Source organism: Sinocyclocheilus grahami, unplaced genomic scaffold (genome assembly GCF_001515645.1).
Source record: "Sinocyclocheilus grahami isolate Dianchi unplaced genomic scaffold, SAMN03320097.WGS_v1.1 scaffold10.1, whole genome shotgun sequence".
NCBI lineage: Eukaryota > Metazoa > Chordata > Actinopteri > Cypriniformes > Cyprinidae > Sinocyclocheilus > Sinocyclocheilus grahami.
This window is the reverse complement of record NW_015505189.1, coordinates 759,880-772,125: the sequence shown is the minus strand read 5'-3', so window position 1 is coordinate 772,125 and position 12,246 is coordinate 759,880. Positions and strand designations below refer to the sequence as shown.

General features: G+C 40.5%; 1 pseudogene; it reads left to right on the top strand.

Annotated features, from left to right (window-relative positions):
• Positions 1–5,693: 5,693 nt before the first annotated feature.
• On the top strand, positions 5,694–11,815 carry LOC107594222 (dynein assembly factor 1, axonemal-like; annotated as a pseudogene).
• Positions 11,816–12,246: the final 431 nt, after the last annotated feature.

Sequence of the window (12,246 nt, the reverse complement as noted above, 5' to 3'; positions counted from 1 at the left end):
AACATCTATAAACACTTGAAGAAACTTACCTGCAAAGCTACTTGAAAAACCATGTCCAAGTGTACCTAGGACAAAAGCTGTTTTAAATGCAAAGGGTGGTCACACTAAGTGTTGATTTGATTTAGTTAATAGAAGTTAATTGATCAAATCTATTTATGACATTATTTTTGAAAGCATCCTCACTTTACAGCATGTTTACACAAGTGCCTAAAATCTTTCATAGTACTGTAGCATTGTAGGAAGGTTTCTTCAAGTATCTTTGAGACGTTGCCACAGTTCTTCTGGATTTACTCTGTCTCAGTTTGTTCTGTTTCTTCATGTCATTCCAGACAGACTGGATGATGGTGAGATCAGATCTCTGTGTGGAGCACTCACTGGCTGTTGTCAGATTCCTTGTGCATAAAAAAAGATCTCACTGGATTACTACAATTAATGACAAAAGGAATGTTTGGAAATGTAAACTGATATTTCCTACTGACAAACTACAGCAAAAGATAGAAATAACTGGCTTAAACCATTTTTTTGTTGGTGAAAATACAAATGGTCTAAGACATTTGCAGTACTGTATATACATATATTAAAATTATTTATATGATGACTTTTTATATGGTCCTGTATATTAAGACCATAAATGTGAACAATATATGTCCAAATATAAGTCCATTTAAACAACATTTATGCAAATATTCTGTAGGCTTATAGGATTTTATAGTTTGAACATACTCATAGTAAAATTTGTATAAATACATATATTAAAAGTATTTGTGATTATTTTTTATGGTAATGTATGTTAATGCCATATATGTAAACAACATATATGTCTAATCTATATATGCACGTTTATTTAAACATATGCAAACATTCAGTATGCTTATATAGGATTTTTTATGGACATAGTTTATTATAGTTTATATATTGTTTTATATAATATATGATATTTATATAATGAATCTCTATATGGTATACTGTGCAGTATGTTAAGACCATTTATGTTAACAATGCATATTTGTGTTAATACATCTATTAAACCACATATATGCAAACAACGTCTGCTCGGCTGTGGTGGTCTTCTGCTCCGCCGTGGGGGTTTTCAGTTCCTGTTCTACTTCACGGACCTGGCCCTCCACCCTCCACCCTGCCCCTCTGTCCCGCCTCCCTCCTGGACTGTGACATTTTTCAGGAGCATCTGGAATCCGCTCCTTAAAGGCACAATATGTAAGATTGTTTTATTAAAATATCCAAAAACCACTAGAACAGTGTTATATATTTTGCTGACTTGTGTACTTACATTATCCCAAATGTTTCGAAGAATGTTTAAATGCAGAGGAATAAGCAATTTTAACTAGTGACACGGACCGTGTCCATAGTGTCATTGTGTCGCCTGCCAATGACGTCATACACCCTCGATTTCCGGTTTTGTTTTGTAGAAAACATGGAAACATCAAAGATGCTTTAATATGTTGTGCGTTTTATTAGACCGGTGACGACCGCACAGAGTAGCATAATAACAGCACTTTCAAATGTATCTAGAATGATAAAACAGCGCTGCTTTTTTCCCCCACATACTCACGACCGGAAGGAGCAGAAGCGGTCGACTGTGGGGATGAAGACGACAACTCCCATGATTCCACACTCAGTCACGGCATCATCAAACTACGCCTTTGCCTCTTTGTTTATTTTGAATATACGCCTTCTAGCGGCGAGAATGACATTGTGCCTTTAAAAGGGGAGGTTGTGTCAGTCTTCAGCTGGTGTGCCCATGACGGCCACCAGAGGGCACTCCTGTGCAGGCGCGCCGTTGACACGGGGACAGGGGGGGTCATGACCCCCGCACTTTTGAAAAGTTAGAAATTAATTATTTTCACACCTGGACTAAACGTTGTCAAAAGTAATCAACCAATCAGACTTCCACGACTGACCGATTAAAATGCTATGTGAAATCTAATTGGCTGAGAGGGAACTGCACCTGGAATTCTTTTGACAATTAAAGATGGATCTGCACTTTCGTTACAATTTAATAGCCTAATATTTAGTCATATTAATCAAATGTATATTAGAAATGGCTGGGATTGGGGTGCTTGGATGATTTGTACAAATAAATAACCTAGTCTGTCTGTCTAACTGGTTGGTCAAACCAATTGATTTAACGATCAAACAATTTATCTAAAAACAACATATTATAGCCTATATGGTCTCTTAAGACACACTGCATATAAAAGATCAATGTTATGTCATATTATGTCAGAAACCTCAACTGAATTTAAAATCAGTGCAATGAATTCTCAATCTTATGATGCCAATAATAGGTAACAATTATAAAGTTTCATATCAAATCAACATCAAATGCTAAATGTAAATGATGCACAAAATATAACACAATAAATGCTGTAATAGAATCGCTGTTTGGATATTTATTGGGAGTTTTTTTTTTCCATCCAGTTTGTTTTCAGTTCTGATTTAGGTTAGTTTTTTTTTCATGAAAACCGTCTCAGGTTACGCATGTAACCATGGTTCCCTGAGGGAACGAGACACTGCGCTGAAACGCTATGGGAACGCCTTCAGCGTGACCACGCTCTGAATCACGTGTGTAATCAGTCCAATGGATGGGCGAGACGTCACGGGCGGGGTGATGTAGCGACCAGGGCGCTTTAAAAAGCACGTGTGGTGGATACAGCGGCAGCTTCTGGGAAATGAAGTAAGTGCTCGCAAGGATGCCGGAAGTATGGCACTGAGACGCAGCGTCTCGTTCCCTCAGGGAACCATGGTTACATGCGTAACCTGAGACGTTCCCTTTCAGGAACTCGAGCTGCGTCAAAACGCTATGGGAACGAGTATGCCCACGCCACCAGACTTACAAATCCCTGCCTAGTGTGGAAGAGCACAGTTAAAGTGAGAGAAAGGAGCCAGGAGTGGCGAAGAATGCAGGTAGGCACCTGACAAAGTAGGCAGGGACATCCCGCCCAAAGGCCAACTTCAGAAGGAGTTTGCCTTGACCCCCAATGAAGAGGGGAGATCAGAAGACTCGAGGCTATGGAATAGCATCCTGATCCACCGCTTAGCATAAGCTTCTCTGGCCAGAGGCCTCAGCGCACCGTGGAGGAAACGTGTAACCAAGGGGCATCTGCCCACTGACTGGCCACCGAGAGGGGTGTGGTAGGCCGCAATGGCCACCACGTAGACCTTCAGGGTGGAGTGGGTCAACCCAGCAGAGAAACGGGCCTGCAGGAACTCCAGCACTGTACCAACTGGGCAGGTAACTGGGTCAAGCTAGCGATCTCCGCACCAAGAAGTGAAAAGCTTCCACTTTAGGGTGTACAGTTTCCTCGTAGAGGGAGCTCTGGATTGGACGATGGTCTCAACAACCTCGGTTGAGAGACGGGAAGATCAGAGGACTCGAGGCTATGGAATAGCATCCTGATCCACCGCTTAGCATAAGCTTCTCTGGCCAGAGGCCTCAGCGCACCGTGGAGGAAACGTGTAACCAAGGGGCATCTGCCCACTGACTGGCCACCGAGAGGGGTGTGGTAGGCCGCAATGGCCACCACGTAGACCTTCAGGGTGGAGTGGGTCAACCCAGCAGAGAAACGGGCCTGCAGGAACTCCAGCACTGTACCAACTGGGCAGGTAACTGGGTCAAGCTAGCGATCTCCGCACCAAGAAGTGAAAAGCTTCCACTTTAGGGTGTACAGTTTCCTCGTAGAGGGAGCTCTGGATTGGACGATGGTCTCAACAACCTCGGTTGAGAGACGGGAAGCTACGAGTTGTGCCCCCTCAGATCCCACACCCATAACTTCCAGAGGTCCGGGCGGGGGTGAAAGATTGTACCCTCCGCCTGTGAAAGGAGGTCCCTCCTGACGGGAGTCTCCCATGGAGAGCCGTCGAGAAGGGAATTCAGGTCCGAGAACCATACTTGGCCTGGCCAGAACGGGGCCACTAGCAGTAGACGGACCCCGTCCCAGCACACTCTCTCCAGAACTCCCGGGAGCAGAGCGATCGGGGGAAAGGCATACAGACGAAGCCTCGGCCACATCTGTACCATGGCATCCAGCCCCAGTGGAACTGGATGAGTCAGAGAGAACCAGAGGGGACAGTGACCTTGAGCATGCGGAGCGGGTTTCCCCTCAGGGTGAATCCCTTGTTCTTGAGCCACCACTGTAGGGGTCTCATGTACAGCAGGCCAAAAGGTATCATGTTGGACGTAGCTGCCAGCAGACCCATCTCGATGCCGAACCGCCATCTGCTCAGATTGAGCTAATATCAACCAATCATCGATGTGGTTGAGTATGCGGATGCCCTGGAGTCACAGAGGAGCCAGAGCAGCATCCACACACTTCGTGAAAGGGAGGGTGAGAGTGCAAGGCCGAAGGGAAGAACCCGATATTGGTAGGCTTTTTGCCCCTGAAAGCCAACCTCAGGAACTTCCTGTGATGGGGAAAGATGGAGATGGGCTGAGCTATAGGAGTGGAGGCCTCAGCATAATGATTCTCTAAAGCAAGAGGACAACTCTCTAAAGCGATAGACCTCTTAGTACCGCTACATTTTCCGGACGGTGACTGAGAGAAGCGCTCGCTGGAGACCGCTGCGCCCTGAAGCACCGTGAGTGGCAGAGTTGGCAGACCAATCTCCTGAGGGCACTGAGGAGAAACGGGCACCGTGTAATGCGGTGTACACCGCTCTTCCCCAGAAGGGCCTGCCCTCTGAGGTCCTGAGCCATGGTATCAGGACTCTCATAGCTGAAGTCTCCTATGAAAATTACGGTCCTCGGACCAGCATCATCATCTAGGAAGACTACACTGATAAAACCAAAGCCTGCGCGGGGCAGGACCCAATGAGGCATGCTTGGCAGGGGCTCCCACACAGTAGGTGACCTACTAAGGGAACCAGTCTCTCGAGACTGGCCTCTGGTGCACTTAGAACAGCTAGGTCGGTGCCCTGAAGCGACGGACAGGCAGGGAACGGCCGAACCAGCTACTCTAAAAACCTCAGAAGAGGTAGCGAGCCTCTTAGTACCGCTACGTTTCCGGGCGGTGACTGAGAGAAGCGTTCGCCGGAGGCCGCTGCGCCCTGAAGCACCATAGGGTGGCAGGGTTGACAGATCGATCTCCTGAGGGCACTGAGGAGAGACGGGCACCATATAATAAGGTGTACACCGCTCTTCCGTGGCATTTATATGCTTGATTAAGCTATTATCTAACAAACTATGAAACTTAGCAAGTTTGGCGCACAGGTCTTGATTGCATTGAACAATTAAAATAATGTTAAAAAAATATTTTAAACAAATTATTATATATTTTTAATTAACTCTGACATTTTTTAGATATCAAAAATCTATTATTTAACCCTTTCCAACATGTTATGCTCTGTATTATGTTGCTGTATTATGTTCCGGTATTATTAACGTTACCTATTCCTTAAAATTATGAAAACTGTTATACCCACAAACCAACATTTGGTAGACAATATTTTCTTGAAGGGTAAGTGCATCCTTTTATTGGTCATTTTTGCTAAAAAATAAAAAAAGTTAATTAAAAATAATAATAATAATAATTTGATGTTTGATTTTTATGTTTTTGTGAAAAATGCCCAAAAGTAATAAAATGTATTTAAAAGGCCAGGAATCTCAGAGTGCAACTGCTGATGGGACAAAGATTAATGCCGACACAGCAGAAACCAAAGCATCAGAGAGCGGCACAATGCATTCAGGTCCCAGGTGATAAAATAAAAAAATTGTATAATACCTGTATGATATTTGCTAAGGAGAACATCAGTTGTTGTCTAAGATGAACAAATACTGAATGATTTTTCTTGTATCTTCTAAGAATTACTAAAGAGTTTTTAAGAGAGCTCTGCAAAAAAAAAAAACTGTACCTGACACCAAGGCTGAATGACACATATTATCTTCACTATAAAGGTTTGAAATTTCCATATTTGAAAGACTGTCTTGATATTGCATCTTTGTTATTTTCTTTTCAGCTTTTTATGTAAAGTTGTTACTTCTGCCTTGTAGGTTTTTCTCGTATTGAGGGTTTGGAGGAATATACTGGCCTGCGCTGCCTATGGCTGGAATGTAATGGCATTCGCAAGATTGAAAATCTGGAGAATCAGACAGAGCTTTGCTGTCTTCTCCTCCATCAGAAATTCATACTCTGGAGAACCTGGAACCACTCAGCAAGCTTTGCACCCTCAATGTCTCAAACAATTATATCAAGGTCATTAAGAACATATGTGAGTATTTGCACACACAAGTGAAAATGGCACCACACAATGTATTGTTAACACTTTGTTCCCTGTTCTGCAATATACCATAAAGTAATTTATCTTTTGTTTTTCAGCCTGCTTAAGTGAGCTGCAAATATCCCATAACTCACTGGAGAATGTGTGTGACATGGAGTAGCTGTCACACTGTCCATCCATCAGTGTTCTTGATCAGTCTCACAACTGCATCAGAGATCCAGCCCTCATCAGTGTTCTAGAGAGAATGCCTGACTTGGTAAAAACAGTGTATCTGTTTCCTCATATATATGATCAGTAATGCTTGCTTCTAGATGTGGACTGAATTGCTAGAAGTTAATTCATGCTTCTTTGAATTTTCCAGTGGGTGTTAAATCTAATGGGTAATGACGAGGTCATCAAAAAACATCCCAAACTACAGGAAAATTATGATTGTACGTCTAAAGCAGCTGACCTATCTAGATGACCGGCCTGTGTTTCCAAAAGACAGGTTAGCAGCATAGTTGCAATAACATTAATTGCCTGACAACCGCCATGGTCAGTTTGAAGACCAATAGTCCATACAAAGCTAGTCTTTGCTACTAGTTCATCTAGAGGCTGTTGTTGAGTCTTTTACAGACGTTTGCACTGATTCACAGAGCATGTGCAGAGGCATGGGCAGCTGGTGGTTTGGAAGGGGAGCGAAAAAAAGGGAAATGTGGGAAACAAGAGAGAGAAGGAAGATCCAGGAGAGTTTGGATGCAATGACCACTATTAAAGAGAATGCACTGACGATGACAGGCTCGAGAACTTTTGGAGAAAGGCAAACACACATTCTGTTCACTTACTGTATACACTACCGTTCAAAAGTTTGGGGTCATTAAGATTTTTTACAATTAATTAAAAGTTTTATTCAGCAAGGATGCATTAAATTGACAGTAAAGACTTCTACATTGTTACAAAATAGTATTACTATTTCAAATAAATGCTGTCCTTTTGAACTTTCTATTCAACAAAAAATTCTGGAAAAAATGTATCGTAGTTTCCACAAAAACATTACAGACCACAACTGTTCTCAACATTGATAAGAAATTATTCTTGAGCACCAAATCAACATATTATAAATGATTTCTGAAGGATCATGTGACACTGAGACTAGAGTAATGGCTGCTGAAAATTTAGCTTTGCCATCACAGTGTAATGAAATTAACTCATTTGTAATTGTAGGGAATTAATTATTATTAATTCATTCAGGTTTTGAAAGGACTCGGATCTGAAAAAGTCGAGGTCCACCTGATTAAACTGATTTTTAATTTAAATGGTTTACACCCTATCAGCTACTAATTCATACTCTGGAGAACCTGGAACCACTCAGCAAGCTTTGCACCCTCAATGTCTCAAACAATTATATCAAGGTCATTAAGAACATATGTGAGTATTTGCACACACAAGTGAAAATGGCACCACACAATGTATTGTTAACACTTTGTTCCCTGTTCTGCAATATACCATAAAGTAATTTATCTTTTGTTTTTCAGCCTGCTTAAGTGAGCTGCAAATATCCCATAACTCACTGGAGAATGTGTGTGACATGGAGTAGCTGTCACACTGTCCATCCATCAGTGTTCTTGATCAGTCTCACAACTGCATCAGAGATCCAGCCCTCATCAGTGTTCTAGAGAGAATGCCTGACTTGGTAAAAACAGTGTATCTGTTTCCTCATATATATGATCAGTAATGCTTGCTTCTAGATGTGGACTGAATTGCTAGAAGTTAATTCATGCTTCTTTGAATTTTCCAGTGGGTGTTAAATCTAATGGGTAATGACGAGGTCATCAAAAAACATCCCAAACTACAGGAAAATTATGATTGTACGTCTAAAGCAGCTGACCTATCTAGATGACCGGCCTGTGTTTCCAAAAGACAGGTTAGCAGCATAGTTGCAATAACATTAATTGCCTGACAACCGCCATGGTCAGTTTGAAGACCAATAGTCCATACAAAGCTAGTCTTTGCTACTAGTTCATCTAGAGGCTGTTGTTGAGTCTTTTACAGACGTTTGCACTGATTCACAGAGCATGTGCAGAGGCATGGGCAGCTGGTGGTTTGGAAGGTGAGCGAAAAAAAGGGAAATGTAGGAAACAAGAGAGAGAAGGAAGATCCAGGAGAGTTTGGATGCAATGACCACTATTAAAGAGAATGCACTGACGATGACAGGCTCGAGAACTTTTGGAGAAAGGCAAACACACATTCTGTTCACTTACTGTATACACTACCGTTCAAAAGTTTGGGGTCATTAAGATTTTTTACAATTAATTAAAAGTTTTATTCAGCAAGGATGCATTAAATTGACAGTAAAGACTTCTACATTGTTACAAAATAGTATTACTATTTCAAATAAATGCTGTCCTTTTGAACTTTCTATTCAACAAAAAATTCTGGAAAAAATGTATCGTAGTTTCCACAAAAACATTACAGACCACAACTGTTCTCAACATTGATAAGAAATTATTCTTGAGCACCAAATCAACATATTATAAATGATTTCTGAAGGATCATGTGACACTGAGACTAGAGTAATGGCTGCTGAAAATTTAGCTTTGCCATCACAGTGTAATGAAATTAACTCATTTGTAATTGTAGGGAATTAATTATTATTAATTCATTCAGGTTTTGAAAGGACTCGGATCTGAAAAAGTCGAGGTCCACCTGATTAAACTGATTTTTAATTTAAATGGTTTACACCCTATCAGCTACTCGGCCAGCGAGAAGTTAATGTCAGTGTATATTACCAACTGAATATGTATTTTCCTGGCCACGGTCAATACAATTATTATAAGTAAGCTATTATAGTAATTATTATAAGTAAGCTACGAGCTATCTTTTTGGCAAAAGGGTTTAACCTTGAAATTATATGACACCAAAAAATGATTTTCTATAAATGAAACATGAATTAAATTAGCTCGTTCACCAGTTCAGCAGAGATAAGATTTTGTTCGTTTACTTGCGTTCTGCTTGGTTGACAGTTGAAAGCTGAGTCGTTTCTCGTGGCTATTGGATGGCTGCTGGAGGGAAAGTCCTTCGCTGATTGGCGGTTGCGGTGACGTCGGAATGACGTTTGAAGGACGTTCTTTTGGGAAAGCCCTCGTTGGGTTGGTTGGTTGGTTGCCGGGTTACGGAAGAGGCTTCAGCAGTCCTGCTAAAAGCCTAAGTTTGCAAGACTTTGCGTTCTGCAGAGTTACGAAGCTTCAACTGAAGTGTTTGAGTTCTTAGATGGTCTCGCTTGTGCGATGTTACGGCGTGGGGGCGCTTTGTCGCGCTCACCAAGGTGAAAGCCAAAGTTCTTTTGAGTGAGAGAGCGAGCCAGCAAGCTTGAGAGCCTGGTGTCCATTTTAAGCAGGCTGACCTTTGGTCCGCCCCACGACGCGATCTTCCAATCGGATGCTGTTGCAGGGCGGAGCGTGCATACATTAACAAAGTGGCTTCAATTCATCACATGAGAAAAATCTTTGCGCAGACTTGGTTGATACTTTTATAAAGTTTCCTAATGCGAGTCTTGTACCCACTATTAAATTTTACTTCATTTCAACATTCGGCTTTTGTCGTGCCCATCCGTTCAAGATTAAACTTCACATATTACCACATTTTAATAACCTTATTTCCTAAAAAGAAGGTAATAAAACACTGATTAAAGTTGCACTGATTACATGAAACACCTCAAGCATATATATATATATACGGCATAACACATGTAGTGGATACATTTTCACTACTTTTTAAATTATTTGTCTTTTAAAATCGTCATGCAAGGTTCTGTTTCTTTGTCTGTGACACAAGAAACGTAAGGGTTTCAGTCATGCAGGAAGCAGGTGGTCAAAAGTCATGTGTCGTCACGCTGTATATCCCGTGTTTTTGCGGGCCTGAGGGCATCAGTTAATTTACTCATCCTTTTCCTGTTTGGGATATAATGGTTCCATCCATTGGTGGTCACAAGACATTGTGGTTTCTATGTTGTGAACGAACCTTTTCAGTACTTTATTCAAAGAATCTCTGTGTTATCTCCTGAATGGATTAGTTCGTCATCACTCCTCTGAGTAGATGAGACAAGGCTGACAGGAAATCGACCCAGAATACTGGACTCATGTGCTGGGTGATTAGCAAACCTCGTGATGGATGATATCAGTGTCCGTTCATATTTAGAAATCCCTACAACAGGAATAAATTACATTTTAGAATGAATTAAAATAGAAAACAGGTTGCAATAATATTTCACAATAATGCTGTTTTTACTGCATAAGAGATGTCTCTCAAAAAAGAAATTAAAAAAAATGACCAACCCCAAACATTTGAACAGTAGTGTATACACACACCCATATTCTGTCACCTCCTTCTGACATACAGCATCATTAACAGCTTTCGGTTTACCCTCAGGAATTATAGAGCCTCCAAGTCCTGTTACTGAGGATCAGATCCCTCAAGACGAAACATGACTCCTCAAAAACAGAGCAAGAACAAACTGATCCATTAGCATCAGAGATGGACTACATTTTCAAATCTGCATCTGACGAGGAACAGATTATACAAACAACACTTGATCAAAATCATTCCGACCAGTCAAAACCAGAGAGACAGCAGACAGGTTCAGAACAGATTCTCCATCCTTTATTTGACCAGGAACAGACTGGCAAATCAGAAACCCGGGGATTGAAGACTAAAGAGGAGGAGTACCAGAAAATCAGTGTTCACACAAAACCGTTGTCATATCAAAAAGTCATATCAGAGCGTTTTAGTCTCAGTTCCTGGTGCTCTTGTCACTGAACTGATCTCTGAGGATGAAATCGAGTCTATCACCCTGTCAGATGGACCAGCATTACCAATTGATGTGAGTACTTACACCATTGCTCACATCAATATAACTTCCATTTGTTTTTACAATGAATAGAATTTCCCTGCACTGTATATTTGATTTAAACAGAAACTTTGTATAAAATTTTACTGCAAACCGTTTTGATGCTCCTGATTTCTAGGGATCTTCCAGACCTTGAAGATGAAGAAAATAACCTGATATTTCCAACAACATCACAGGTAAAAGCAGGGTTATTACAATTACCTAAAACTAAAATCATAAAAAATGTTCCTTGAAATAAATACAAATTGTAAATATTAATAAATACTATAACAATATCTCAATGATACTTAAATAATACTTGGTGAAAAAGCATTGTTAAGTATATAATTAAATGATAACATTTCCTAAATTGTGATGAAACATTGTGATTAAATTTTATGGCAAAGTTGTGGAGATTTACGTGTTACATTTTTCAGAGTGTGATCCGTCCAAAGATTCAGGTCATCTCTGGTGATGACACAGAATCAGAAGCTGTTACAAGTTTGTATCACTGGCCTCAGTCAGATGCTGTAGCCACTGATCAATCTCAGCTGCTTATTAATGTCTCCACTAAGAGAACCTCAGTCAGAGGCAGGAGAGGATTTCCCAAAGCCAGCGGAAAACAGAAAGACTTTTCTGATTGAGGAACTGGACTGAGTTTTTATGGTTGAACTAATGAATGAAACTATATTGTAGTGTTTCCCAACCCTGGGGGCCCTCCAGCACAAACCTTGGATGTGTATTTAAATTTGATGTCTATCTGATTTATAAATTGTGTTGAACTTTAAATCACCTAATCATATTAATCATTTAAATAAAATAATACAAATAAAATCAATAAAAAATCATTTTGCTTTGAATTTTATTGCATATATTTTAAATGTATTTTGCAAATACTTCAAGACACTTTTATATATATATATATATATATAGAGAGAGAGATTCTGATTGAGGAACTGGACTGAGTTTTTATGGTTGAACTAATGAATGAAACTATATTGTAGTGTTTCCCAACCCTGGGGGCCCTCCAGCACAAACCTTGGATGTGTATTTAAATTTGATGTCTATCTGATTTATAAATTGTGTTTAACTTTAAATCACCTAATCATATTAATCATTTAAATAAAATAATACAAATAAAATCAATA